Below are 21,993 nucleotides of genomic sequence, written 5' to 3'. Positions count from 1 at the left end.
GGAAAAGACAGAACACCTGACTCAACTATGCCCCTAGTTCATCATTTCGACCATTTTTTGTTTTTGGCTTTCTACTAAAACAATTTTGACCAAAATGAGAGTTAGATTGACATGCTTGTTTAATTTTCTGATTTAAAATCATGCAAGTCAGGCTATGAGCGCTGAAAATTTTCCTTTTTGGGTCCAAGAAATGGTCCAGTTTTGGAAAAATTGGAATAATTTTCGAGAGAATTAATCAACCTCAGTAAAAATTCTTAAAAACTATTTTTGCAAACGACCATTGTTCAATGAGCACGGAACCTACTCTTGAGATGTACAACCTCGGACCCATAGCAATGGAAAATTGCCCCTCGTTTGAAGAGAACCGCATGGCAACGGAAAGTTGCCCCTTGTTTGAAAGGCACCGCAACGCATTGAATAGCAATAGAAAGTTGCCCCTTGTTTGAATGATGCCGCAGCGCATTGTAGTCAGTCCTTAGAGTGACGAACACAACCGAATTTTTGGATTCAGAGAAAGCAAAGATGATCAAAACCATTACATGGACATAGTGTTTTACGGCTGGACCTCAGAATGAAGTTGCCTACGTATCCCAAAGATGGGAATCAAGCCTCACGTAGTTCGGGGTTAAGGTACACTCGGGTATTTTAACCTTCACTTTTTAGGCTCTAACTTTTGCCAAGACGCCCGTTACGGGTTTTCGATCTTGCGAGCTTTGTTCTTCTTTTCATTTCTTTTCATCTTTTTTTTTTTTTTTTTTTTTTTCTTCTTCTTCTTTTGCTTCTTTCATTTTCTTCATTTTTTCTCTCTTTTTTTTTTTCATTCTTTGCATTTTCCCTTTTTTTTTTTGTTCTTTTTCTGCTTTTTCTTGCTCTAACTTTTGCCTGGGTTGCCCTTCCGGGTTTTCGACCTAGCGAGCCTCTTAAGGGGTAAAAGTATAACAAGTCCATGCCAAATGGTTTTGAGATCCTGAAATTATCTGAATCTAGGAGAATAGCTGTTGTTCTAGCTTCGCAAGCTTCTTCTGATGAGATCTGATCTTCTTGACCTGACTTTGGGTGCCTCTTGTTCGAGGGCTGCTTCAAATCTGGCCACACAAGCCTTACATGGCGGTTGACCGTTGAACGTTCTGAATGGGTCCAAGGTTCGAAAACAAATGGATTGAATCTTGAGGCTGAGAGCGATCCTAGGCTGCACAATCTCAAGAGCGATTCCACACAAGTCTTCACAGGACTGCGCAAAACATTTTGTTTTTGGAAGTTTTTAAGAAAGCGACAAATCGTTCGCGCCGAAGATAGTGTGGAACCAATCTGGATCAAAGCTAGGGTCCTTCTCAGTACTCACACTAACAAGCATGATTTCATTCATTAAGGGCTTAGCACGCATCTCTTTCTCTCAGTTTGATCAAAGTTTTGCAAATCCCGAGGAATTCCTCCCTCTTTGTTTTCATCGCAACGTTCAAAAAGTTTTGAAAAAACTCAGGTAATTACAATGACTTCAAGGCACAGAAAAGGCAGGGTTCTTAGTCAAATACTGCCATCTCATTCAGAACTTCCGGCATAATTGGCACAAGGCAGAAGCAAATACGAGATCGTGAAAATCACTACTGTTTCCTCAAAATCTGTCGGCACAACTGGTTCTCTGGCAGAAACAGACTCAAAACAAAACGAAAAGATAAACACAAAACAAAATGGTGACGCCCGAGGTAACACCCCCCGGAATCACCCGACTCCTATGCAACAGGACTGACTCGATACAACAAGACAGACCCAAAACAAAAAGAGACTGACTCAAAACAAAAGGACAGACTCAAAACAAAACAACAAGACTGACCCAATACCTAAGTCAGAAAGCACAAAAGCTAGCATTGGAAAATGCTCAAAACAGTGCATGCCATTCCCACGTCTGGAGTTAATCGAGCGCTGCCTGTAGGTGGTTCATCCCCCGATCACATCTCATTATCCCCCACAGGTTCACTGGTCGAGTGTCGATAGACTTTGTTGGACTGGCGCGGGGATGACCATGTTGTCTAATAGATCCTGTACTTCATGGCGAAAATGGAAGCAGTCGTAGGTAGTATGGCCAGTTTGTTGATGGTACGCGCAGTACTGGGTAGCATCATGTGTAGCCGGAAGAGGGTTCGGGAGAGGTCGAGGCTCAAGGGGTTTGAGATGGCCTTGTCCAATAAGGATTTGGAGAGCTTTGGACAAAGGCATATATAGGGCATGGAAGACCCTCCAACCTCGGGGTTGGTACTTCAAAGCTTGTGGATTTTTACTGGGCGCACCAACAAAGGGATTGGCAGGTGCTGGCCTGGTTTGCTGATCTCTTCCGAGTGGAGGATTAGAGATAACAGGATCGTCTTTGGTATGATAGCCCTTCTCCCGATGTTCCCTTTGATTCAGACTGCCCCCAACTTGAGTAGCGAAAGTGTCATCCACAGCTTTTGCAACAACTGCGAGGACTTGCTCTTTGTTCAGTCCCTTGACTTTCAAAGCCTTAACAGCGAACAGGAGATGTTCATGGAGATCCATGCCTGCCCCTACCTTGTTCTTTCCACTCGCCTCCACTTTGCCAAGGGATTGGCCTTCCTCAAATGCAGCCTGTCCCAAGATTGGGAAGCCTTTTGACATGAAGTTCCCGGTATGTGGTGTGGTCGATGATAGAGCCAATGTCCCAGAGGCCAGATCTGTCACGGTTCTTTGAAGATCTTTAATCATTTCCATCAACTCAGAAGTAGTGGGTTCACGGGTTTGAGATGGTTGAGGTTCAGGTGCACCCATCATGCATAAGTCCATGCTTTCTGGGATAAACACCTCAGGCTTGGGTAGATGGGCCGGGGTGATGTATATGCTGGGGTCATAGGTGAATGGCAGTATATGGATGAGATTGAGGTAGGCAGGAGATGTTTGGTCATTGGGGTCTGAAGGTGGAGCTATCGTCTGATTGTCGATGAGATTTTGGATCTCATGACGAAGGCGGTAGCAACGGTCGGTGCCATGACCACACTGCTGATGGTACATACAGTACTTGGCGGGGTTATGTCTGGCTGGGAGTGGATCGGGAAGAGGTTGAGGATCGAGGGGTTTGAGATGCCCTTTTTCCATCAGGAGTTTTAGTGTGCTAGTCAGGCTCATATAGAGGGGGGTGAAAGTTCTGCCCTGAGCTCGGGCTGGGCCGACGGTTTGTAGGCTTGGTTTGGCAAAAGGATTGGTTGTGGTGACTGTATTGATTTCAGTGGGCTCGGGAATAGTGCTACTTCCAGCATTGGTATTCCTTGAAATCATCCTCCTTGTCGGTTCCCTTGTTCTGGGAATGATCCCACTGTTAAACGCATTCTCAACCTGAACCCCCAATTCATGCAAACTTTTGAAAGTGAATGGCGGAGCGCCTATAAACTTTTGCAACATATCATGCTCGAGGTTTCGCACCATCATCTGCACTTGATCCCTCTCAGAAGGGCGACGATCTGTCATCTGTGCTGCCTTTGCTCTCCACCTTGTAACAAATTCCACAAAAGGCTCTGTTGGGTTCTGGTGGGTTGCTTCAAGTTCTTGGATGGTCATTTCAACTTGGGTATTGTAGGAATACTGATCGACAAAGGCCTCAGCCAATTCTTCCCAATTTTGCTTCACCTTGTCCTCCAACTTAGCGTACTAAGTGGCTGCTACACCTGACAAGGTTCTTCCATACAGAGAGAGTTTCTGTGGCTTAGTCAGACCCATCGGCTTCAGGACATCCAAGAAAAGTCGGATATGTACCATTGGATCTTCAGACCCGTCGAAACGGTCGATATATGGCATTTTGAATCTGTCTGGGAGCCGGATGGCAGCCTCGGTGTGCCCATCCTCAATGTCGGGAATGGAGTTAAGGCCCTGTGCCTTTTTGAATTGCTTCTCAAGGTTTGCAATTTTCACTGCAGTCGGATTGAACTCATCAACATGAAAGGGTTGAGTTCTCTCACTAGGCTGCACCAGGGGTCTGAGCACCTGAGCTTGAGTCAACCTTTCTCGAGGATTCGGACACTACAAATCTTCAACTAGCGGAAGTGGGTCAAAGTTCAGCTGGGGTCCCAAAGCTGGATGTGAAGTAGATGCCCCAGATGGGCACTGCGTTTCAATACTGGTCTCAGCCTGCATGGCAGTTCCCTGATTTAACGCTGCTATCACGGTCACAAATTCTTCCGAACCCTGTGCCATTACGGGTCTGCTGATGATGTGACTGGTGACTGTCGGATCAGATGAACCAATGAGCCTTGTCTGGCCCTTCTTTGCCTTGCCTTAGCGAAAGAACACTGGTTGCCCTTGAATTGAATCTCAGACCTACCAAAGTTTATCAGCACTAGTTCAATGTACACGGGGGATATCGGAGCCTTCTGAAGCTATGGTTCCCAGACTACCTAGCAAAAGAGAAAACACGCAGCATCTCAGCCTAACTTCACCAAAACAGATACGAGCATAGTAGGATGACTGTGCCCTCTACTGAATTCTGCCCCCAAAATTCTGCCTCAAATCTAATACCCTTGGGTAAAACTGATACCCAAAATACTGAATTGGTGCCCGCAGGCCTGATGACCAGACTTGTAAACTGATACATGCATTCCTGTAGAGACGCACTCTAAAAGCACATAACAGATAAGTGAGAGCCAAAACACCCCTATGTTGGGGTAGGATTTCCCTGTCCTATTTTGTCAGGAGCTAGGGTTTCACTACGCACGCAGCGGTTTCAAACAACCTACGATCGGGTAAGCAACCTGTCCTAGCTTGGAATGGTCACTACGGATTCCGAATATGCACTAGGTCGAATGGTCAAAAGGGTGCCCGATAAAATTGGGGTTTGTATTCCCATACTGGCAGAGCCCACAACCGGTCAGCCTTATGGTCATGTCTTGACAAGACAAGCCTCCAGCAAACTGTTCAGGAATAGCAGATGGCAAACACGGTGTCCTAGGCACACCAATGCAAATGCAATGCAAAGAAACACATAACTGTAGTCAAAACCAGATATCATGAGTTCGAGTCAAGTTCTCTAACTCCCCAGGGGAGTCGCCAGAAACTGTAGACGTCCCCGAACGCCCTGGGAGGAACAAGTCCCCCGTTCCATTCGATATTGGGCTCACTACAGTTCAGGACTCTCAATTTGTCACGGTTCTAAATCTGAACCAAAGAGTCCAAATCCGGCAAATCGTTTTGAGAAAACAGATTTTGAAAGAAGTGCCAAATATGAACTGCTTTGCCAGATACAGAGTCGCCACCTAAATATTTTATTTTGGGGAAATTTAGGAAACCCTGACTCGTTTGCCTAAGGCCACATGTCCGTCATCACCAAAGTTGCCTCGGCTCGGGAACTTGGGTACGATTGGGGAAGGTCACTTCATGAGCACCCCCGCTCGCCCGATCAAAGATTGGCCTCTACTAACCATGATATCTATTTTTGAAAACATTATGTGTTCTTATTCCGGTTATTAGCCTAGATTACTATGTGATGCGCACAGCATACTGTAGACGTCCCCGAACGCCCCGGGAAGGAACGAGTCCCTTCCGTTTCGTTCGATATTGGGCTCACTACAGTTCGGACTCTCAATTTGTCACGGTTCTAAATCTGAACCAAAGAGTCCAAATCCGGCAAATCGTTTTGAGAAAACAGATTTTGAAAGAAGTGCCAAATATGAACTGCTTTGCCAGATACAGAGTCGCCACCTAAATATTTTATTTTGGGGAAATTTAGGAAACCCTGACTCGTTTGCCTAAGGCCACGTGTCCGTCATCACCAAAGTTGCCTCGGCTCGGGAACTTGGGTACGATTGGGGAAGGTCACTTCATGAGCACCCCCGCTCGCCCGATCAAAGATCGGCCTCTACTAACCATGATATCTATTTTTGAAAACATTATGCGTTCTTATTCCGGTTATTAGCCTAGATTTACTATGTGATGCGCACAGCATACAAGTATAGACTGGATCGCCTGAATTGGAACAAAACATTTCATGTTTGTTTGTTTGAAAATGGTTTGATGGTGCTGCTCGCAAGTAGGCTAAGACGTGGATTTGCCACCCTCAGGTGGGCTTCGAAAATATGATTTTGCCACTATCTAGTGGGCTTAAAACACACAGTGAATGAATTGTTCCAATCCAAATAACCCAACCTTCACCCATAGGCATTCAGGCAGTTATATCACATAAGCAATTAGCCTCATGGTAAGCATGCTATTCATGGCAGTCACTCACACGCATACAAGGATGCTAAAGCATAAAACTCACCGAGTACTCCAAGCCAAAACAGAAGCTAGTTAGAAATCCATACATGATCCTAACTATACAGAAGTGCCTAATGCAACACATGCAAAAATGCAACTATAGCAGGCTCGGCCATTCTAAACATGGCATATGAAATGCTACAGCTAACATGTATTCAACTTGGAATTGAAAATACAATGCAGTTAGTATGATGTGCCGACATGCTATCATACTGTATGCTAATTGAAACATGCCCTAATCTAACCATCATAAGCTGGTAAATAAAAGGGAGAAAGACGTGGGGTTGAAAGGCATACATCACACACACGCACACTTATTACAACATTGCCCTCGCGCGGAGGGTCCGAATAAATAATGCAGTCCCGAATAAATAATTATAGTCCAAATAATTACAAAACCCTAATTAATTAACAAATTAAATTAGGAAAGCAATAAATTGGCATGCAAGCTAGGGACTGCCTCAAATCTGCTCCGGATGGTGAATGATGCATGCTCGGGTTGCCTTTGTCGGAGAATCCCTTGCGATGTCCCGGTTTGCCTCTGTTTGTAATTGTTCTTGGAATGCGTGCCAAGCTCCGGAAGGCTGCCGATTTCTGATTTGCTGCAACAGAGAGCAACAAAGGGGTATGGCAAAGTATTTTCACATATGTATGCATGATTACTCTTCAGGGAGTGTAGTCCTCGATCCTCGTGCCACCAATCACGCATCTCGATGCGTGATGGCCGGGGAGTCGAATTGCATGACTCAATATGGAATGAATGCACATGAAAACACAACAGGGCCTAGACTCCATCATGGATAATCCGGAGTGTCGGCGACCAGGAATTGAGATACGTTCCGTCACTCGGAGTATGAAACGTACCTCGTTTCCCGTGCTTGGGCTAATTCCTATCCCAAGCACGATGCAATATGCATGATATGCATGAAATGCAACTAAGATACAACCTAACATACACAATGCTATGAAATGGCATACACAATGCGCTAACATACAACCTAGCATACGCAATGCTATGAAATGAAATGGCATACACAATGCATAATGGACTTACACCAACATGAGTGGACCTCAGCCACACTCACATAAGAGGCCATTAGGTGAAAATGAGACACTCGAGATGCGTGCACACATGCACGTAAACCGAGGACCGAACCTAAGGCACAACATGCAACTCTAACTAGGCATGGCAAGGTATGGGATATGACATATAAACATGCAAGTTTCAGCACTGAAATGCAATGCAAAATGATCCCGAAACATGAAAACATGGCTCCCGATGCATAGAATGGGACCTGAAACATGAATTTAGGCACATGGAATGACCTACGGCTATGCAAAGCATGCATTATTTGAATATGAAGTGTGAAGACAGAATCAAGACAGTCCCAAAACAAGCGTATTTACAGTTTTAAGCAATGCCAAAAAGTGAACACAAATAGGGCTAAGTTAACATGCAAAAATGGCCCCAAAAGAGAGGTAATGAAGCAAGTAGCAGATTCTGGCCCCAAATGGTGATGAGCCCCTCAACAAAGTTGAAGAGGGGCTCAAAATAAGACCCTTTACAGTTTACATCAAGCCACGAAAATTAGCACAAGTGAGGCTAAACTAACATGCAAGAAATGGGCCAAAAGGGAGACAAAGAAGCAAGTGATGGTTTCTGGCCTCAAAGATAGGAGGGCCCTTCAACAAAGTTGAAGAGGGGCCCAAAAAATGGTATTTTATAGTTAGTGATGAAACCTAAAACTGTCACGCCTCTAGAAGTTTGGGTATGACCACTAAAAAAACGGACATAAAATTCGGTGTACCTATATATGGGGCCTGAACGGAAGCATTATTTATTATAAAATAACATGAGATAAAAAGAAACTACATCCATTGAGCGACCACTATCATGCCAGGATCACAAACAATGCATCAGATGATACATATTTATATACACATATATACACATATACAATTCCGCCCCTTGTTTGGGCGAATAACAAAAACGTTGGAAACTTCAACATGTTACAGACAATCAGAGTACAAGTCAAACTTAGTATAATTCATAAAAACGACTAGGCTTCACCCAAATGCTTGGTCATACAGAGGCTGACAAAAGGGAGACGAGCATCAAGGGTTATGGCTGACCTCTAGAGTTATTACCTGCAGAATCAGAAAAAATACAAAGTGAGACGATCATAGTGAATAATAGTACTTAAATAACTCAATGTTCAACTTGCATTATGATGCGGAGCAATGCGTATATAATGTAAGAGACAAGTAGTTAATCTGATTCTGTACTCATATTCAGAATGGCCTTGTCGATTCACAACGTCATATATTGGCCCTTAGCTTGGTGGGTTCACATATTCACAAATTGGCCCTCAGCCTCATAGATTCGTAACTTCACAACACAAATTGGCCCCTAACAGAACAGCATTAAGCCCTTAAATGGAATGGCATTAAGCCCTTAAACAGAATGGCTTTAAGCCCTTTAAATAGAATGGCATTAAGCCCTTAAACAGAATGGCATTAAGCCCTTAAACAAAATGGCTTTAAGCCCTTTAAACAGAATGGCATTAAGCCCTTAAACAGAATGGCTTTAAGCCCTTTAAACAGAGTGGCATTAAGCCCTTTTCATGCATGTATGAACTCAAGAGGTGGCTCGCACGGATTCTAGAGGTGACTCGCATTGCAGCACTTAGTTCCATGCAGCACTTTGTTTCATACTAACAGATCATACAGAATGGCCATAGGCCCAGATGTCACAGATTGGCCATAGGCCTCACACATGTCACAGATCGGCCATAGGCCTCTTAACTTTCACAGAACGGCCATAGGCCTCAGTTCATATATGTATGGACTCAAGAGGTGGCTCGTACGAATTCTAGAGGTGACTCGTATATTAGCACTTAGTTCCGTACAGCACTTTGTTCCATACCAGAAATCCTTAGGTCTTAAAGACCGAATCACCCATATGGTGTCATAGTATAGCATAACATACATGAACCGCAGTATTATTACCCCCGGGCAAGGGCCATAAGACCACGGTATTTTTACCCCCGGGTAAGGGCCTTGTGCTAAGGATGCCATGAATACTTATATATATATGGACAATCATTCATTTACATTCTTTGAATCATTCACGTAGTTACATAATTGACATGCGATAACAGAATGCTAATGGCCGTCATTAGCTGTAAGTAGTGTGTATGTTACAGATGGACACAGTTGTCTTGCGTATAATTGAGCATTAATAATAATTGTTTACAGAAACACATGCGTCATTACAGTACTATTCATGAGAGCGGACCAATTCACACCATAACATGGGTCATATAACAATGCTGTTGATATTCAATTCTTTGACGTATAAGGCAACCCATGGTTCTATCCGATTATTCATTTCGATTAGCCATCCTAGGCAGATATCTATGTCATAAAACATGCGTCGAATCAACCAGATTATAGGAGTCCATAATGGGACATTCAAAATATCATGTTTCCGTAAGCGGGGTTTATATTCCCAATTCTTTTTTCATTAAGCAATTGCACAGTATTACTAATTCGTATGTAATTCTTATACGGAGTTGTAGCACATTAATGCTGACTATTAATCGTAACCAGAATGCAGAGTAGTATCAGAGTCATGCCGATGTACACAAAGTCTTTCAACGTTCTCACCGATTTCCAAACAACATAACGTTAACGTAATTACTTGTAAAGAGCAGAGTTAATAATAAGAATTATTAACGATAGCAAATATACAATTACAGTACTACTACTCACAGTGTTGTGATGACGCGCTAGTTCCTCCCGAAGAACGTCCTGCACACATTCACAACTTGCCATTTAGATTTGCCGAGTTATTTCCTGAGTCATTTCACTTCAAACGCATTGTACAACATTAGTAGGCATAAAATACAATTTCTAAAAATATCCGAGGGTCGAACACGTAAAACGGAGCAAACCGTTTTTCTCAGCTTGGGCCGCACGTGCGGCAGTGATGCCCCGCACGTGCCTTTTTAGCAGTGTTCAAAATGCCAAAATTCCTCATTCCCCGCACGTGCGGCCATGACTCCCGCACGTGCGGCTAGGGTTCCCGCACGTGCGGCCATGACCCCCGCACGTGCGGCGATTCTGCACAAAACAGTCCGAAAATTACAACAAAATCTCATCTTTTGGTGGATGTTTTCAAGGCTCAAATTAGCTTTCTTAATTGATAGAACATGGTCTAAAAACATGTTAATAGGAGCTTTAAACACACACATCAATCTAAATATACACTAGCTCTTGAATTCTTAAACACAACTGTAGACACCCCATTTTTGACCGCCCTTAAGACTTGGGCACTACTGATGGTTTGCTCGGTGTTGAGAGATGTGCAGGGCAAAGAATCAGTTTCTTCGGCTAGAAGAGAGGCAAATCTTTCAAAATACTTTGTTTAGGGTTTTGGAGTTGAAGAAAAGAGGAAAGGAGAGGAGAAAACTAGCTTGGGAGAAGTTCGGCATGAATCCGGGTAGAAGCGAGTCGAGCAGCCCTCGCTGAATCGGGCTTATCTGTCTGTACACTTGGAGTTTAGCTATGGGGCCACCACCATCGGAAATATTACTTCCGGGACTTGATTTTGCACTCAAGAATCTCCTAGAGCCAAGTCCGGGTGGGGGAGATATGATCAGTTGAAGTCGGGCATCATCCCGGTTGGATCGAATCTGCGCAGCTTCATGGAAAAGGGCATAACTTTTTGCACAGGAGGAATTTTGATGCAAGGTTTGCGCCATTGGAAAGCTAACTTTCGGGGCTTCAATTTGGACACCAATCGGCAGTTTTTTGACCTTACCGGCCATCCACCGGCACTATATTTATCCGGCCGGCAATTTATTGTGCCGACCGGCACTTTATTTTGCTGACCGGCAATTTTTGCTAGCCGACGACCTTCCGGAGCATTCTGCAGATTGAGTGGATTCCAGCTGTGCCAGCTGGAATGCACAGAATCGATCCCCCATGTGCATGTGTGTTTGTTTTGCACCTTGTGAGCCTTTGAACCCCTTAACCTTCTAGAAGCTTGAACCTTTTGGCCAAGCTTCTTGGAGAAGCTTGGCCAGCTGTTTTAGCTTCCTCTAGAAGCCTTGCACCCCCCTTGAACCCCTTGGCCCCTTTGAAGCTTGTCTTAGAAGCTTAGCATTGCTTATATAAGCACCTCTCCTCCTCCTTTGTTTAGGTTAGAGATTTGAAGCAAAAACCAGACCTAATACATACATATAACATATCTATCACCCTCTCTCTCTATATCTCCCTCTCTCTCTACATTTGGGTGTGTTAGAGTGACCAAACACCCTTGTTCTTGGGCCATTTCTTCATCAACTCATAGCACAAGGCATCCAACGCCCATTCCAGCAGCTTGAGGCTGTCCTCCAGAGGTTAAAAGCTCCCAAACTCAGTCCAAAGGTTGCTAAAGATTGGTTCTACAAGGGTGAGTCTCATTTTCCCTCTTTTGTGCATTTTTTTGGCCTATATCTTAGCTCCTTGTGGTTACATCTTTGGGCTCCGACCCAAACTTCAAATCATCATATTTTGAGGTCCTCTTCATGTTTGATTGAGGACCTCTTGCTGTTTGAGGATAGTAGCTAGCACTTCCTTCTTTATCTCTCCTTTAGGCCCTAATCTTGCATGTTATTTTTGGCCTATGTGTAATCTGTTTTTGGGCATGTAGTAAACTGTAGATAGGATTATTTTGAGCCCTTCTTCAATATTGAAGAAGGGCTCAACACTGTTTCGGACTTCCATGTTGTACTTCCCTTTACATCCTCTTTTTGGTCCCATTTTTGTATGTCTTGGCAGCCCCTGATGTTGCTGTTTTTGGACCTTGGTCCGAACTAAAAGTGGCTTTATTTTGACCTCCTGAACATGTTTTATTAAGGGTTTTTTCTTGTTCGGTGAATGTTTTGTATACCTCATGTTATAGCCACTTTTGAGCCTCATTTTTGCATTGCATTTCTAATATATTTGTATACTGTTTTTGGGGCTGCCATAAACTGTAAATAGTCTTATTTTGGGTCCCTCTTCAACATTGTTGAAGGACCCTAACCTGTTTGGGGCCAGCACCTATGAGTTTCTTTTTAATCTCATGTTTAGGGCCATTTCTTGCATGCTAGTTTTGCCCTATCTTGGTTTGCTGTTTGACCATGTTTTGTACTAGTAAAATGCTTGTCTCAGAGCTGTCTTGCTTCTGTCTTCATGCTCCATGTTCATATTGTGCATGCTTTGTATAGCTGTAAGCCATTTCGGGTGCCAAAAGTCCATGTTTCGGGACTATTCCATGCATCGGGTGTGTTTTCGCCTCATTTCGGGGCTGTTTTCCCCCACATTTCAGTGCTGAAATCCCATTGGCATGTTTGCATATCATTTTCCGTGCCATTGCATTGCATATGCCATTGCCTCGGTTTGCGTGCCCGTGTGCACGCATTTCGAGGCACTTCATTTTCATCCATCGGCCTCTTACGTGAGTGTGGCTGAGGCTCTCTCATGTTAGTATAAGTCCATGTTGCATTCTATATGCCATTTTAGCCATTGCATTGCATATGCCATTGTCTCGGTTTGCGTGTCCGTGCGCACGCATTTCGAGGCACTTCATTTTCTTCCATTGGCCACTGTTTTGGGCCTAACTAGAGCTGCCTAATTCATGTTTAAGACCATCCCTTGCTTATTTGCATGCTCACCTTGCATGTTTGCTTGTATCGGCATGTTGCATCCTTAGCTCGTATGCCTAAGTTGCATTGCATCTTGCATGCATCACCTTGCCTCTTGAGATGAGTATGATAGAGGTTAGGCCTCCTTGTGTGTTTATTTGGTTTGCATGCATTTTGAAATTGAAGTTGCACACTTGATTCTTTGGGCCATCATGCATGGAAATGCGTGATTGGTGGTCCGAAAATCGAGGCACATGCCCCTTTGAGTCATTATCATGATAAGGGACATGGTTGGTGCATACATGCCTTGAATTGTGTTGCCATGCTTTGTTTTGCCCTCTGTTGCTGTGAGTTGCAGGTTCTGCAGGAATACTCTGCCGACCGGCAGTGTAATGTGCCGACCGGCACCATTTTCTCTGCCGACAGATTCAATTTTGTGGCGATGGCCATACCACACTGCCGGTGGCAATTTCAATCAGCCGGTGGTGATCCTCTCTGTCCAAGGGATCAGTCCTGAGGCTTTGACAGCCTCCAGAGGAGGAAAGGAAGGAAAACAGAGGCAGCCCATGCATGGTGGCGCGCTTCCCGAGGTGTTTTCCTGCTTTAATTAATTTATTTAATTTGTTAATTAAATTAGTTAATTTGTAATATTAATTAGCTTGCGTAGTTAATTAATTTGTAATATTTATTCGGTCCCTCCGAGTGAGGGTAAATATGTAATAAGTGTGTGTGCGTGGTGTGCATGTCTTCCAACCTCCACTTCTTTCTTCCCTTTTATTTACCTGCTTATGATGGTAGATTAGGGCACATTTATTTTAGCATACCTCATGCTATGCATGCGTGCATTCATGCATTTGTTGACATGCACCAGGCTCGGTACATCATACAAACTACATTGTACTTTTCAATTCCAAATTGAATACATGTTACTTGTAGCATTTCATATGCCATTTTAGGGTTAGCCGAGCCTGTTTAGATTGCATCTTTGCATGTGTTGCATTAGCCATTTTTAACATGAACTAGGATCATGCATATGATTACTGACTAGTTTCTGTATTGGCTCGGAGTACTAGGTAAGCTTTTATGCTTTAGCATATCGCATGCGTGTGAGTGTTGCCATGACAGTATGATTACCATGAGGCTAGCTGCTTATGTGATATAACTTCTTGAATGCCTGTGGATGGAGGTTGAATTACCTAAATTGGGATAACACATTAAAACTGTGAATTTTAAAGCCCACTAGATAGTGGCAAAACCATCTTTTCTAAAAGCCCACTTGAGGGTGGCAAAACCTGCATTTTAGCCTACTTGCGAGTAGCAAACCATTTTCAAAACAAACATGAAATGTTTTGTTCCAATTTAGGCGATTTGGTCTATACTTGTTTGCTGTGCGCATAACATAGTAATTCTAGGCTAATAACCGGAATAAGAACACATAAAGTTTTCAAAATCAGATATCATGGTTAGTAGAGGCCGGTCTTCGGACCGGGCGAAAGGGGGTGCTCATAGCTGACCTTCCCCGATCGTACCCAAGCTCCCGAGCCGAGACAACTCCGGTGATGACGGACATGTGGCCTTCGGCACCGAGTCAGGGTTTCCTAAATTCCCCCATTTTAAAATATTTAGGTGGCGACTCTGTATCTGGCAAAGCAGTCCATGTTTGGCACTACTTTTTCAAAAATCTGTTTCTCAAAACGATTTGCCAGATTTGGACTCTTTGGTTCAGATTAAGAACCGCGACAACAAAAATCGCGAGTCCGAACTGTGGCAAGGGTCCCTCGCGGACTTGTTACAACAACCTAGTGTTCTTTTGCATTTAACAACACGTATAACATCACTTCATAACCTTCATGAGAAAATAAGAAACTAAAGATAGTTCCCACACATATAGGCATAAGCAACTTAGTTTAAAATCACCCAATTGACAAACCTTAATCCAAGTCTAGCAATACTTACACCCTAAGTTCAAATTCAAGTCTTAGGTTACACAATTATGGTTGAATCACACCCAATTCAGGAGTATAGAAGATAAACAAACTTACTTTGAATTTAGATCTCCCAAATTCCCTCTAGATTAGTCAATCTTCAATCTTTACTCTTTGTTGCAACTCCCTTCTAACTTCTCTACACTTCTACTTTCCTTTTCCAGAAATTATATTGAAGTAAGTCCTAGCTAAGGAACTCACATACATATATATCTAATGTAGATAGAGACGAAATTTAATCAGTTTAATCATTCCAAATTGAATTTTCACAAAAATGCTTCTTATTACTTAAAAATTATGCTGATGCCAAATACAAAAGCAATTTCAGATAATTAGGCTTCTAAGGCCCTCGATTTCTGATCCAAACATTATAATTATACCAGATATTTTTCTTATCAAACAGATACGCATCCTTAATCATAGGATTCATTAAATTAGTCTTAATTTCACATAAAATTTCACAATAAGCATTTGAATGCACAGAACGTGGGATTGATATGATACCAGAAACACATATGAGGGTCGGGTCATTACAAAAACAGTGCACATGCAAGCTTAAAGTACTATGCAAAATAAGGCCTAAAAAGAGGTTTAAACACAAAGAGAAAATAGGGAGCCCCAAATAGCAAAGGACCCTTGATTAAACATGAAGAGGGGGTCAAAATAAGGCTATTTACAGTTCGGACCAGAGCTCAAAAATATAAGCACAAGGGGCTAACAAAACATGCAAAAATGAGGCCAAAAGAGGGATAAAGAGGCAAGTGACAAAAGGAAGCCTCAAACAGTGAAGATCCCTTCAACAATGTTGAAGAAGAGCTCAAAATAAGCCACTTTACAGTTTATAACCAAGCTCAAAATAGTTTACAAATAGGCCTAAAATACTATGCAAGAAAGAGGCATACAAGAGAGGTAAAGAAGCAAGTGTAAAAAGGAAGCCTCAAATAGGGAGAGACCCTTAAACAAACATGAAAAGGAGCTCAAAATAATGCTATTTTCAGTTAGGGTCGGTTCCCAAATATGCAAGAAAAAGGAGCTAATGTATTGAGCAAAATAAAGCACAAAAAAGGGATAATGAAGACTCACCCTTGTAGACTAAGCTCCAGCAGCTCTTGGCTTGAGGAAAGGGGCTTCTAAGCTCTAGAAAACCATCTCCAAGTGTTGGAAAGGATGGTGGTGGTGTGGTGCTATGTGGTGGTGTAGAAAGGGGTGTAGGACTTGAGAGGTTTTGAGGGTTGGAGTGTAGAGAGAGAGAGATATAATGTGGGATGCTTGGAGCAATTTTGCAACCCTCAAAACACAGCTGGGGGTGCTGTTATATAGGCAAGAGTGTGGGAAAAAAGGAGGGAAATTTCAAATTCAAGTTTCCCCCCCAAAAGGCCAAACCCTCAGACATGGGTGAAGTGCAAAACAGAACACATGGCTGGAATGCACTTGGGACAAGGATCATGGCCGGCCGGTTATTGAAGTTGCAGGTGGCCGGCCGGCCCTTCCCATGGCCGGCCGGCCAAGGGTCAAAAGGGTCAATCATGATTAGTGGCCGGCCATGCCAAAAAGAGGGCCTCTCATGTGTGCACAACACAACTATGTGGGCAAAAACTGGAGAAAGTAAACCAGGAGAGAGAAAAGCCTACTTTTTGGAGGGGTTCAAAAGGGTCATAAAGAATTATTGGCCGGCCATATGATATTGGTGGCCTCCCAGGTGTGTACAACACAAATATGTGATTTGGGGCAAGAAAAAGTGGCCTTAGGGTGGTCAACATTGGCTTTCAAGTGAGAAAAACGGGCGACGGAGGGCGATGGAGGAATAAAACTGGTTGTCAGAACAATTACTGGCCTCCCACCCTTCTACGACCTTCCCAACAATGAAACAGAGGTTCCTGCCAAAAATGAACTCAAATCGATGCAAAATGGAGGTTCGGGGGCCGAAACGCGCAGCCCGAGGCCCCGAAAACTGACTGTTAGGCACCGGAAGTGGTGTTCAACCACGAAGTTGGTTTTTCGTGCCACAGTGTCCCTCAAAAGGGAGCAAATAAGATGCATGCCAAAAACCGGAGCAAACGGAGGTGGTTAAGCGGTCTCGAACCGAGGCACACGGCCAACGGCTCCGAAAAACCGGAAACCGGACTCCAAACGGGCAAAATGGCCTACGACCACGAAACGTAGCCTACGGCCACTGAGAGATGATCTACGAGACCTCTTCCTCCCTTCGGGAAGAGAAAACAGAGAAAATAGAGCCTGATTCGCAAACCGAGGTAAAGCATGAAAGAGTCCGAAAGTCCGGAGGCAAGGCTCGCAGCCGAGACTCCGCAACCTCTGAACGAGCAGGATATGCAACATCACCAAGCGCTCAGTCGGTGACATCTGAGTCTTAAGGTCGGTCAAAAATGGGGTGTCTACAGTTGCCCCTCTTTGACAGAACTCGAAAGTCACATGTGACGGGAGTGAATGTCAAAGCCCAAAGACGACCCATTTTTGACAAGGCCGAAGACTTAGACAAACAGGCAAGATAACAAAGATGTGCCCGCAGGCATGCCCGCAGGCAGGGGGCAAGATGTAAAATGATATGTAGGAAGATTTTGATAATTGGACTTATACTCTACGCGAAGCCGGTTTGAAAATTGGACTTATACGCTATGCGAAGCCGGTTTGATAATTGGACTTATACGCTACGCGAAGCCGGTTTGAAAATTGAGGATTCATGCAATGCACTGTAATGTAGTGGCTAAAATGCAACGTAATAGCTAAGAGGTAAAGGTACCTTACAGGGGCAATTGGCAATGACATACCTCATGCTGCTGGGGATCTTTCGCTTCTTCTTGGTTGAACCGCAGGTACTACTTTTCTCCCTGACTATGGTTGCAGCCTTCCCTATTCTTCAATAGGGTGACAGACTAGGTTGGATCAGTATCCAGAATTGAGGCGCATACAGATGATATCTCAATCTATGGGGCTGCCATACAGATTTCAAACCAAGGATATACCCCTGGGTATTTAAACCAGACTTTAGTCTCAGAAATCCCGAACCTTTGCGTTCTAGGCAAGAGCCATTCGAACTCTAGTTTCTACCGTCTCAGTTGGTCTCCTAGGAACTCACCGCAAACACAGGCAGGTGGCTATACCAGACCACTGGAAGTCGTTCGGGCACGACAAACACCAAAGGAATTGCACCTTTAGAGGATTTAAGGTCTCCTAGACCGAAAGTGCACAAGACGGTGCGAATAAAGATGCAGGATTTAAGGTCTCCTTAGACCGGAGGATTTAAGGTCTCCTAGACCAGACAGTAAAATAGATACGATGTAATAGATGTGGTGCAATAGATGCAAAGGGTGAACATACGCCAACTACGCTGGACTCGTGAGTGGAGGAAGAATAAAGAAAATTAATCAGGAGCGCGCTCCATGCATCCTAAGATAAATTCTAAACACGCTGAAATCATGTGAGGAAGGGGACAAAGAGAGAAACATAGGGACTTATCCCAGTGTTTCAGAATGGTATAAGCATTGGAACATATTCCGAACGCTTTTAACCGAAGGGAGAGAAACATAGGGACGTATCCCGGTGTTTCAGAATGGTGTGATCATTGGAACGTATTCCGAACACTTTTAACCGAAGAGGGAGAAACATAGGGACGTATCCTGGTGTTTCAGAATGGTGTGAGTATTGGAACGTATTCCGAACACTTTTAACCGAAGAGGGAGAAACATAGGGACGTATCCCGGTGTTTCAGAATGGTGTGAGTATTGGAACGTATTCCGAACACTTTTAACCGAAGAGGGAGAAACATAAGGACGTATCCCGGTGTTTCAGAATGGTGTGAGTATTGGAACGTATTCCGAACACTTTTAACCGAAGGGGGAGAAACATAGGGATGTATCCCGGTGTTTCAGAATGGTGTGAGCATTGGAACGTATTCCGAACACTTTTAACCAAAGAGGGAGAAACATAGGGACGTATCCCGGTGTTTCGAAATGGTGTGAGCATTGGAACATATTCCGAAACGCTTTTAACCGAAGAGGGGGGAAACATAGGGACGTATCCCAAGGGTTAGGAACATATCCCAAGAGTTAGGGACGTATCCTAAGGATTAGGGACGTATCCCAAAGATTAGGGACGTATCGCAAAGATTAGGGACGTATCCCAGTGTTACGAACAAGGAGGAGAAACATAGGGACGTATCCTGGTGTTTCAGAATAAAAGATGCGGGCATTGGAACGTGTTCCAAATGCTCTAAACCAAAGGAGGTCTAAGCCGTCGCACGCGCGAGAAGAAAGAATGATAATTGCAAGTGAATTGGTGCATAACAATGCAATGAATGAGCATAACAATGCGAGATAGATGTGCATAATCAATGCAATGAATAGGTATAACAACGCTAGTGAAGTGGGTGCATAACAATGCAACTGGAACGTGCATCACAATGCAAGTGAAGTGGGTGCATAACAATGCAATTGGGACATGCATCACGATGCAAGTGAAGTGGGTGCATAACAATGCAATCGGGACATACATCACGATGCAAATGAAGTGGGTGCATAACAATGCAATTGGGACATGCATCACGATGCAAATGGAACGTGCGTGACAACGCATATTTAAAACAAAATGCCAAGTAAGGGAATACAAGCCTTAACGAGACCAAATTCAAACGCGACCTCTGATTTACCTTTCGAACGGGCACACCCTGTTCATACCAGAGAGAGATAACATCTGCTGCTGCTTTATTTGCCATTCTGACTTGGAATAGGCTTAAGCTTGGGGCCGATATACACTCATGCTTCAGAGTAGTGACAAGGCCTGAGGAGGTACATCCGAAGTACAATCACGGAATTTGAAGGTGAAACACACTCAGATGCTTTGATTTTCCCTCTTTTCTTTTGCTTTGCAGTCCGGAACCTATATAGCTTCAGATAGATCCTAATTTTACTGTTCTCACACGACCTGGGTTGAACCGTGCGGTTTTATGAAAGAATGAATCTTGTTTTGCACAAACGTGAAGAATGGCACAACACTTTGAGCACAAAACTATTTTATTTTTGAAATTGAGAGATGAGTTTTCGACCAAGTATTGAGCCTACGACTGAACACAGCAAGACAACTCAACACGGAAATAAAAGGTACACAACCCAGATACATCAAGTAACACTCGAAATGACTCAAAACAAGAATCGAGATAAAACAAAAAGACACGACACTCAGACGTGCACAGGGAGCCTGTTTCACTGGGTAGTGTTTCCCACCCTTTCTCATTTGTGGTTCTCACGTCACTCGGCCCTCAAGCTCTGCTTTTCTAAAAAAGCCCTTTTCTCACTTTTCCTCTCATCGCACATCTCTCTATTCTTCAATCTCTCATTTTTCGTCCCTCCCTTGGGTGGTTGATGGATAAACAGCAAATTGTGGGCTCGTGCCCCTAGCATTCTGCTAGATTCTCTTTCTTCCGCTCACAGCTAGTGAATTCCTTCCACGGAAAGGTTGCGCTACAACTGGGTGTGTAACAAATCTGTAGCTAACATCAGTTGATGATGCTTTGCTGGGGAGTTTGGACGTGATAAGATCTGTCCAGATGATGGAGTGGAATATCTTGCCCCATTCTAGTTCGTGCTTCGTACTTTGCTTGATACCTCGTTGCTTGGAGGATGTGAGAGCTTTTTGCCCTTTTGCGGATAGCTTCAGTGGTGCCCTTTTCTGGCAGGTATGGTGCCCTTCTTGGCAAGTATGGTGCCCTTCTTGGCAAGTATGTTAACAATGGGGAAAAGACAGAACACCTGACTCAACTATGCCCCTAGTTCATCATTTCGACCATTTTTTGTTTTTGGCTTTCTACTAAAACAATTTTGACCAAAATGAGAGTTAGATTGACATGCTTGTTCAATTTTCTGATTTAAAATCATGCAAGTCAGGCTATGAGCACTGAAATTTTTTCTTTTTGGGTCCAAGAAATGGTCCAGTTTTGGAAAAAATGGAGTACTTTTCGAGAAGATTAGTCAACCTCAGTAAAAATTCTCAAAAACTATTTTTGCAAACGACCACTGCTCAACGAGCACGGAACCTACTCTTGAGATGCACGACCTCGGACCCATAGCAATGGAAAATTGTCCCTTGTCTGAAGGACACTGCATGGCAACGAAAAGTTGCCCCTTGTTTGAAATGACACTGCGGCGTTGGATGGCAACGGAAAGTTGCCCCTTGTCTAAATGGCACCACAGCGCATTGAATGGCAACGGAAAGTTGCCCCTTGTCTGAATGGCCCCGCAGCGCATTGAATGGCAACGAAAAGTTGCCCCTTTTCTGAATGGTACCGCAGCGCATTGTAGTCAGTCCTTAGAGTGACGAACACAACCAAATTTTTGGATTCAGAGAAAGCAAAGATGATCAAAACCATTACATGGACACAGTTGATTTGGAGTGTTTTACGGCTGGACTTCAGAATGAAATTGCCTACGTATCCCAAACATGGGAATCAAGCCTTACGTAGTTCGGGGTTAAGGTACACTCGGGTATTTTAACCTTCACTTTTTAGGCTCTAACTTTTGCCAAGGCGCCCGTTGCGGGTTTTCGACCTTGCGAGCTTTGTTCTTCTTTTCATTTCTTTTCATCTTTTTTTCTTTTGCTTCTTTCATTTTCTTCATTTTTCTTCTTTTTCTCTTTTTTTTTTCATTCTTTGCATTTTCCTTTTTTTCGTTCTTTTTCTTCTTTTTCTTGCTGTAACTTTTGCCTGGGTCGCCCTTCCTGGTTTTCGGCCCAGCGAGCCTCTCAAGGGGTAAAAGTATGACAAGTCCATGCCAAATGGTTTTGAGATCCTGAAATTATCTGAATCCAGGAGAATGGCTGCTGTTCTAGATTTGTAAGCTTCTTCTGATGAGATCTGATCTTCTTGACCTGACTTTGGGTGCCTCTTGTTCGAGGGCTGCTTCAAATCTAGCCACACAAGCCTTACATGGCGGTTGGCCGTTGAACGTTCTGAATTCAAGTTCAAGGTTTTGAAAGCAGAGGGGTCGAGTCTCGAGGCTGAGAGCGATCCTAAGCCGCACAATCTCAAGAGCGATTCCACACAGGTCTTCGCAGGATCGCGCAAAACATTTTTT

At 43.7% G+C, this 21,993-nt stretch overlaps 1 protein-coding gene and 1 long non-coding RNA gene across 2 annotated transcripts in view; one reads left to right on the top strand and one right to left on the bottom strand.

Moving 5' to 3' along the window:
• Window positions 1-21,993, top strand: part of LOC114294983 (GDSL esterase/lipase At1g28580-like) — a 64,469-nt gene that overhangs the window by 24,526 nt on the left and 17,950 nt on the right. The window lies entirely within an intron of this gene.
• On the bottom strand, window positions 8,193-15,444 carry LOC145798556 (uncharacterized). The gene is made up of 3 exons (XR_014339553.1): window positions 14,969-15,444; window positions 10,027-10,065; window positions 8,193-8,400 (listed from the first exon to the last, which is right to left on the bottom strand). It is a non-coding gene; the product is annotated as an uncharacterized LOC145798556 (long non-coding RNA).

This window comes from Camellia sinensis, chromosome 9 (genome assembly GCF_055761805.1).
Source record: "Camellia sinensis isolate YWXY chromosome 9, ASM5576180v1, whole genome shotgun sequence".
Classification (NCBI taxonomy): Eukaryota; Viridiplantae; Streptophyta; class Magnoliopsida; order Ericales; family Theaceae; genus Camellia; species Camellia sinensis.
The sequence above is the reverse complement of the archived record's forward strand: the minus strand, read 5'-3'. Positions and strand labels throughout refer to the sequence as shown.